Source organism: Lepisma saccharinum, chromosome 11 (assembly GCF_977018435.1).
Source record: "Lepisma saccharinum chromosome 11, izLepSacc3.1, whole genome shotgun sequence".
In the NCBI taxonomy this organism is placed as follows: Eukaryota; Metazoa; Arthropoda; class Insecta; order Zygentoma; family Lepismatidae; genus Lepisma; species Lepisma saccharinum.
In genome coordinates, this window is record NC_139239.1 from 51,464,581 (window position 1) to 51,472,420 (window position 7,840).

The following is a 7,840-nucleotide window of genomic DNA, read 5'->3' on the forward strand; positions in this document are numbered from 1 at the left end:
AACGAAAATTCAATTCATTTGTCTTATTGCGTGCTTCTCAGGCACAACTCGTCCACTGTAGTGTTAACTGTATACAAAAAACTATTGGATTTGTAGCCAACATTTCAATCACAGTTGGACAATGGACTCCAGAGCAACCTGTCAGGCTCTGTCTTTAAGAGTTACAATGGGAAAACATGCAATTCATTCAACTCCTCTTTCGGAAAGGAATTTTGCATGGAAAAAATTAAATGGTTTGCTGAAACAGACATTTATATACCTAGGCGTGGATATATATGCAATAAAACCAACCATGTTAAATGCAATAATATGCTATCACTTACTGTGTGAGGTTTCGTATCCCTTCAATGAAGATTCAACCATAACTGTGGCCAGGAATGTAGATAGATTGCTCATTTGTTTTCACAACAATGAGTAGATCAGTAGTACATCAATGATAAGATAGGTTGTAATCCAGTATCCTTACATTACAGAAACATAGTGACTAAAGTGCTGCATCGAGAATTTTTTTGCTCGATCATCTAATATTTTGAACGAATGTCACTAGATGGCTTAAGGAATTGACAGTTTCTTCGCTTGAGCGAATAATGCTCAAACAGGCAAATGATCGGCATAAACTCGAAGCCTAATAACCATAATTTGTCTGTAGAAGTGGGCCTTCAAATATGGATTGTGAAGTGAAAGATGCAGTAACATTGAAACTAAAGTTTACATAGTCATCATTCCTCATGTTAAAATGTAGTTGAGTCTATCTTATCAATACATAGCAATATATGAAAATGAATAGATGATTATGGGCTGAAATGACCAGGATACATACAAGGTGGTATCAAAAAGTTTCAAGGCTAGTTCTGTAACATGCCAACAGATGGCAGCACTGACCTTCATGAGTCAGTGTGCCAAGAGACATTATCATGTGTACATTGGGTGCTGTGCAATTGGTGCTATTCTGACCACATGCATTATCACGTCTGCCATTCCATCATTGAAAGCAAGTTAGAACAGAGCAAACGTGAAATTCTGCATGAAACAGGGCAAATATGACACAGAGACGGTTGGCATGTTCAGCACATTTACAGCGATGATGGAATGAGTCATTTAAGAGGTTTTGAGTGGCACAAGCGCTTCAAGAGCAGAACAACTTCACTGGTAAACGACGAGAGATATGTATTGTACTTGTATTTTCATGGTGCTCCAAGGGATGTCACGCTTGACACTACATACCACATGATCTGCTGTAGCATTTAGGGATGTCATTTTAATGCTAAGAGCCTTAAACCTGACAGAAAGAAAAATAATAATAAAAAAAGCAAGTTCAAAATCTGACCCACCTAATCTATTTCGCAAAGGTCCGATCCATTTGATTTTGTAATCTCCCCAGAACTAGATTTTGGCCAGGTATATTCATTAAGGAGCAATTACAGAATACCTGGAGCATCTCCGATTGCTTTCAAATTCAGCATACTCACTAATTTTGGCATCATAATCACGAATCTGCAGTTAAAAATTGGCGGTCACGTCCAGAAATTTCAAAATACGTCGAAAAAAGTGGGTTCATGAACGGAGTAAACACCCTTGATTTATGAAAAAAACAACTATTTTTTGGAATGATTATAGTTTCAAAACTATGTTTACGATCACCCATAATTTTAACTATGCTTGCCTAACCTAACCTTACGTGAATGGTTCGTGCGGCAAGTATGTTTTCCACATTTAATGAAGACATCATATTGTCATATGTAAAGCAATGCTCTATGGAACGGATAGCAAACTTCACTTGTTAACATCATCAAACATGGCGACCAGTAGTATCGCCAATCATAGTGGTAATGTATGCACAGTATTTCACAATTTCTAGACATGACCACCAATTTTTAACTGTAGATTCGTGATTTTGAGGTCAAAATTAGTGAGTATACCAAATTTGAAAGTAATCGGACACACTCGAGGGATTCTGTAATTATACCTTCATTAATAGCCTCTATGATACAAAAGCATTGAGGGGCATAAAACCACTTCGCGCCTCATGTCACATAAAGTAGTAGCAGCAGTAGCAGTCCATATCAAAGACAACAGTAAGCAAATGACTACCCGCAATGATGCAATGAGATACACATATTGGAGTTAGAAGGAAAAATGCTTCTCACTAAATTCCACTTCACTAAGTAATCACTGCCAGTGAAGTATGGGTAACATTATCGTATGGGTAAAACGGATTCCTTCAAATTTCCTTCAAATTTACAGGAGAAAGTACTTACGGAAATCATTTTCTTGAGCGTTTTGGAAGTTCCTGAATGTAGATTTGATCCATTTTAATGTGAATGCGTTTTGTTTTCTGCGAAAATCTCTGTCCGACACGTTGTTTCTGCTCCCGCCATTTGCTTTTTGCATGAGAGTGCAATGTTCCGAGTGTTAAGACGATGCAACCCCGTAGCCAGTGTTTCAGCCTCGCCGTGTTTTCACTAGAACCACCTGTCGAGTTCGGAACAAGCCATTTTCCCCGAATGGGTGTCACTTATCGCACAACATTGTAGCAACATTGTGTTCGGACGTCACAGGAGAGAGCTGTTTTTACAATTTTTCTTTGTATTTATGCTAATGGAACCTAACCTAACAGGCCTAACCTAACCACGTAGGCATTCCTCGTCTGACGTCAATATTCAAGGTTGCAAGAGTGTTGTGCGTAAAGGAAGAGAATTAACGAATTACGAAAGAAAGATGGTTCCGACCCGAATGTGTGTCACTTATCGCACAACAATGTAGCAACATTGTGTTCTGACGTCACAGGAAAGATCTTTTTCATGTTAGGCAATACAAGCTAACGCGTCTCATAGCGAAAATAATAATTTTTCTTTGTATCTATGCTAATGGAACCTAACCTAACAGGCCTAACCTAACCACGTAGGCATTCCTCGTCTGACGTCAATATTCAAGGTTGCAAGATGGTTGTGCATAAAGGAAGAGCATTAACAAATTTCTAAAGAAAGATGGTTCCGACCTGAATTGGTGTCGCTTATCGCACAACACTCTAGCAACATTGTGTTCTGACGTCACAGGAGAGACCTTTTTCATGTTAGGCAATACAAAGGTAACGCGTCTCTTAGCGAAAATATTATTTTTTATTTGTATTTATGCTAATGGAACCTAACCTAACAGGCCTAACCTAACCACGTAGGCATTCCTCGTCTGACGTCAATATTCAAGGTTGCAAGAGTGTTGTGCGTAGAGGAAGAGCATTAACGAATTGCGAAAGAAAGATGGTTCCGAATTGCGAAAGGAAGATGGTTCCGAATTGCTGTTTATGGACAATGAACGTGGTAAATCGCAAGGTTATTTTACAAGTTCTACACGTAAATGCGACGTATTGGCATAATTTCAAATAGGGGCACGAAAGTAGATATTTTCCGGTGAACGAGGTTGCACCACTGCATAAATCGACAAAACACTCTCAGAACGCCCCTAAACCAGTATGCTATCACGGCCATAATGTGTTACAGATTCGAAACAACAAGTAACAGTAAGTACTCGTAAATAGAGAAAATAAACATTATCTTAGTTAGAAATGCATTATTTCGCCTTAAGAAATGTTCCGCAACACGTTAGCAATGTAAAGAAGTCCGAAATATATGATTCGTAGGTGTTTCACCCATACGATAATAGTACCATGAGGTCAAAATTATAGAGTATACCAAATTTGAAAGTAATCGGACACACTCGAGGGATTCTGTAATTATACCTTCATTAATAGCCTCTATGATATAAAAGCATTGAGGGACATAAAACCACTTCGCGCCTCATGTCACATAAAGTAGTAGCAGCAGTAGCAGTCCATATCAAAGACAACAGTAAGCAAATGACTACCCGCAATGATGCAATGAGATACACATATTGGAGTTAGAAGGAAAAATGCTTCTCACTAAATTCCACTTCACTAAGTAATCACTGCCAGTGAAGTATGTTTGTGCACAATGATTACTTTGAAATTAAATAATGGGAACTTGGGCCATGTATGTCTTCATTGTTTTCTTCTTATTTCTTTTCTCTCTAGCAATCTGTGCCCTTACATCTCCATCCTTTCATGGTGAAGGAACAATAGATATAGTTAGAGAGAGCACGCATGTGTGTGTGTGTGTATGTATTAGGCTATACCTGTCAGACAAAAATATAGAGTTCATTTACATTCACAACCTCGAAATATCAATACAATTGAAGTACCTTTCAAGCAAGTAACAACTTATCGATCTCCTAGTCAAAATGTTTTTGTTACGCTAATGTTACTTTAAACGATGTTACTTTTGTTAAGCAAGGTTTCATGACCTTGCCTAAAACTGTCAATAAGCGATTATTATTGAGGTACTCGATCAACAACTTAAGTGTCCGTGGACAAATCCCAGGTAAAGAATGGGTGTTTGTACCAGTTATCCACTCAAATATATGTTTCTCCTCATCGTCGTGATCAACACTGGTAGAAGAGCGACAATAAATAACTAAAATACAAACAAACAGTAGTTAAACACTTGCGCCAACAACTCTTAAACAGCCACCAGCTGATCGCTGTAGCTAGCTCTATATATATACATCGATCATTATTTTCTATCGATGTAAGATATAAAAATGTTGAAGTGTGGACTTTAAATAATCAAACATTACAACGTTAAATATCATGCAATAAATAAATCAAGGTGTAAATATAATATTAAATACCTACCTTCTTTTGAATGGGTTTCTATGCCGCAGTAACTTGCTTCTAAGTAGGTACACATATCTCTCCACTAAGACGTACTATTGGAAGCAATATAAACTATACAACGATGTTATATACATTTGCAGTCAGTTTACAATTCTGACTAGTATGAAACTCATTGAAAGATTAAATACTTGAGACAAATGAACCGACGTTGCAAATTGTTTCACTCTACGTCTTTTCTACATGCTACTCCGCCTCCCATTTTCGCAACGCAGCGCAGCGACAAGCGCAGCTGTCTGTCGCAGTCCTAAGCGAGCTAATGATCCTACAGGTCGAAAACAAAACATGACGCATGACTTAATCTAGGCTTCTTGCGGCTTGCCTAACCTTTAATAATAATAATAATTCAGCTTCGGTTGCAAGATAACCTATAGTCACCGTTCGGGAACACAAAAATGATTTCGTGGTTTCTTACTACATTTCCATGTTCAGGTAATGAAGTGCCAAGAACATGAAGCTAACTCTGCCAGATTTTAGTATTTGCGCTCAGCTAAATAAAAAGGGGTGGATAGGGGAGAGAATTTTTTGATTGGGAAGGGTTTATTTTTATTTCCTACATTCGGACTTCGGAGCAAGATATATTCCCGACTAAATAGGGGAACGGAATAGGGACGGAAACGTTCGAAATGTGCCGACGCTGTGAAAAATCTAGAGAAGCCACGATGGTCTAGTTGGTAGGGTGTCTGACTTCCGCGCGGGAGGCCCGGTTCGATTCCCGGAGTGGGTGATTTAAGGTCTATGCGGCAGGGACGTCGTTAGGGGGGGCCGGGGAGGCACTGGCTCCCCGAAACGTTCACGTGGCCGCGGCAAACTGTTCTACATTTTCTGAAAATTTTACTTTCATGACAAATATTGCAAAACAGTTTTTCAGTATTTTTTTTTATTTTAGTTAGAAACACTGTTCTTAATTTGAGTGGCACGAACCCAAAACCACATTTCTCTCTCGTTTTCTTGGTGGATGTCAGTGTAGGAACCTAGAACATCATTGTTTCTCGAAATTTTGAGGGAGCGGTTAGGGTGACCAGATTTTTTTAAACGAAGAGCAGGACACCCATGGTTGCAGCTATAACTAATACAACACAGGGTCAAGTGCACTCCCCCGCCCCTCCTTGGCAAAGCGAAAGTCATGCTGCTTGCATGTCTCCTGAAATGTATGTTAACACGATTCTCCTTAGTCTGTTTTCTTCTTGATTTGATGTGATTTTTATTACTTAACGTCGCTTTTCTGTCACTTTTGGCTAATTGCAATAATGGATATGAGTGATGATATTATTAAATTCATGAATGGACACTCGCAAAGAACGTCCATGCCCAGGCTGGGATTCGACCACAGGACCCCTGGCGTCCTAACGTTCAACCACTAAGCCACGGAGCATTTTCCTTTTCATTTCTCTCTTTTTCGTTCCTCCTTTTACTTATCTTTTTAATTTATCATATTAACGTCCTATCTCTCTTTTGTTCTTACTGTTCTTTTATGTTTCCTCACCTTCGTACCATAAAACATCCATACATCGTGAAATAATATTAAAATATTAATCAGTACTGAGAAAATATTTGTCTGGTCTTCTGGAGTGTCATCGCAGACCGCAGGACATAACCCTAAAAAAAAGGACTGTCCTGCGAAAATCAGGACGTCTGGTCACCCTAGGAGCGGTCTTTCCACCCCTAGCAGTCGCAGGTCAACAACCGGCAGGGTTGGGCGTTGAGTGTTGTCGTTGCGTCCAAACAGTGTTTTGAGCTTGAGTAGATTGAAGAACGATCGCTTGTGCAGAGGTAAACCACATAATGCAAACAGTTACAACTGGTCCCAAATCAGAGCGCAATATAATGGTGGCAGGATGCCTCATATCTCCAGGTAAGTAGTATTATTCGCACCAAATATCTATTCTATACTATTGAAACAGTCTAAAACACGCAACGTGTTAAAAGTAATTATCTTCACAAACTATACGATTTCTCGAGTCGCATATTTTTCTCGATATCGTGAAGACCGATTTTGAGAATCCTCCTTAACAAACGATGCCCTCCCCGATTGCGCAGTGATAGGGTTGTTGCCTTGTAATCGAGGGGTCCTGGGTTCGATACATGGGTTGAGGTACACAGTGGTCCGGATCTTACTTTAAACTGTAGGTCCAGTCCCGATTAGCCTAACTGTGCATAAAGTGAACTTAAAAACACCAACTCAACTCAACCTTAACAAACTTTTCGAAGAATCGAAAGTTTAAACAAGAACAAGTAAATACATTTTTGTAATTTTGAAGTAAATTATTATTATTATTGTTGTTATTATTTTGGGTATTTTTGGTTCGTATGACTCTGCCTCACACAGTAAGCTTATTTTGTTGAGACAAGTACAATAACAAACCCTTGCAATAAGTCACTGGAAAGACATGTGTGGTTGCACATATATTTAAGCATCTATAAATAAATAATAACCCGTGGTTCGACAGCCCTGGAAGGGCCTTGGTCTATCTCTCGACTGGCAGTCCCTCCCACAATCCTACCTATTGGTGTGGAGATCTTTAACCAGTAATGGGGTGACGTGGGGTCAGCACGTCGAACCCCCAACCGTTATAGGGGATATCCGTAAAGAATAATTATATTCTTGTGGTAAGGAGTCGTTGTCATTTAACAAACTTTATTGATTTATTCCATCAGCATTATTTAAAATGTAGTGCCATACTGAACTTACCAACTTAACAAAGGCACATTGATTGCTAAATGAGGCATTTTCCTTGTGTTGCAGAGCAGGTTCAGTTTTTGGAGAATTGCAATGTTTTACACAGTCCATTCGAAGAATTTTGAGAATATTGATGTTTTGTCAAAGGGACCACCCCCGAATAAATATCTGTGGATCTTTTACAGGTTTCATCGTATTTAAGAAGGTAATTTTTCCGGTGTAACTTTCCTCCGTACAACATGTCTTTTGCCACTCAAGCTGAAGAGCCGATTCATAGGTGCAACGACCTTGGCAGAAAGAAACTCTGATTGGCACCATGTTGACAAAAGACTCAAGAAGTCCCGCAACCTACAGAACTTGAAGCACTCGGATCCTACGGTGACATACACTTTGGTGGAACACAAACGGATGCA

At 39.2% G+C, this 7,840-nt stretch overlaps 1 protein-coding gene across 4 annotated transcripts in view; it reads right to left on the reverse strand.

Annotated features, from left to right (window-relative positions):
- LOC145994796 (uncharacterized) overlaps positions 1–4,975 on the reverse strand; it is a 184,369-nt gene extending 179,394 nt beyond the window's left edge. For all 4 annotated transcript variants that reach the window (XM_083131089.1, XM_083131088.1, XM_083131093.1 and 1 more), the window contains exon 1: positions 4,709–4,975. The gene's annotated coding sequence lies outside the window, so the exon portion shown is untranslated. The remainder of the gene's footprint in view (positions 1–4,708) is intronic.
- Positions 4,976–7,840: the final 2,865 nt, after the last annotated feature.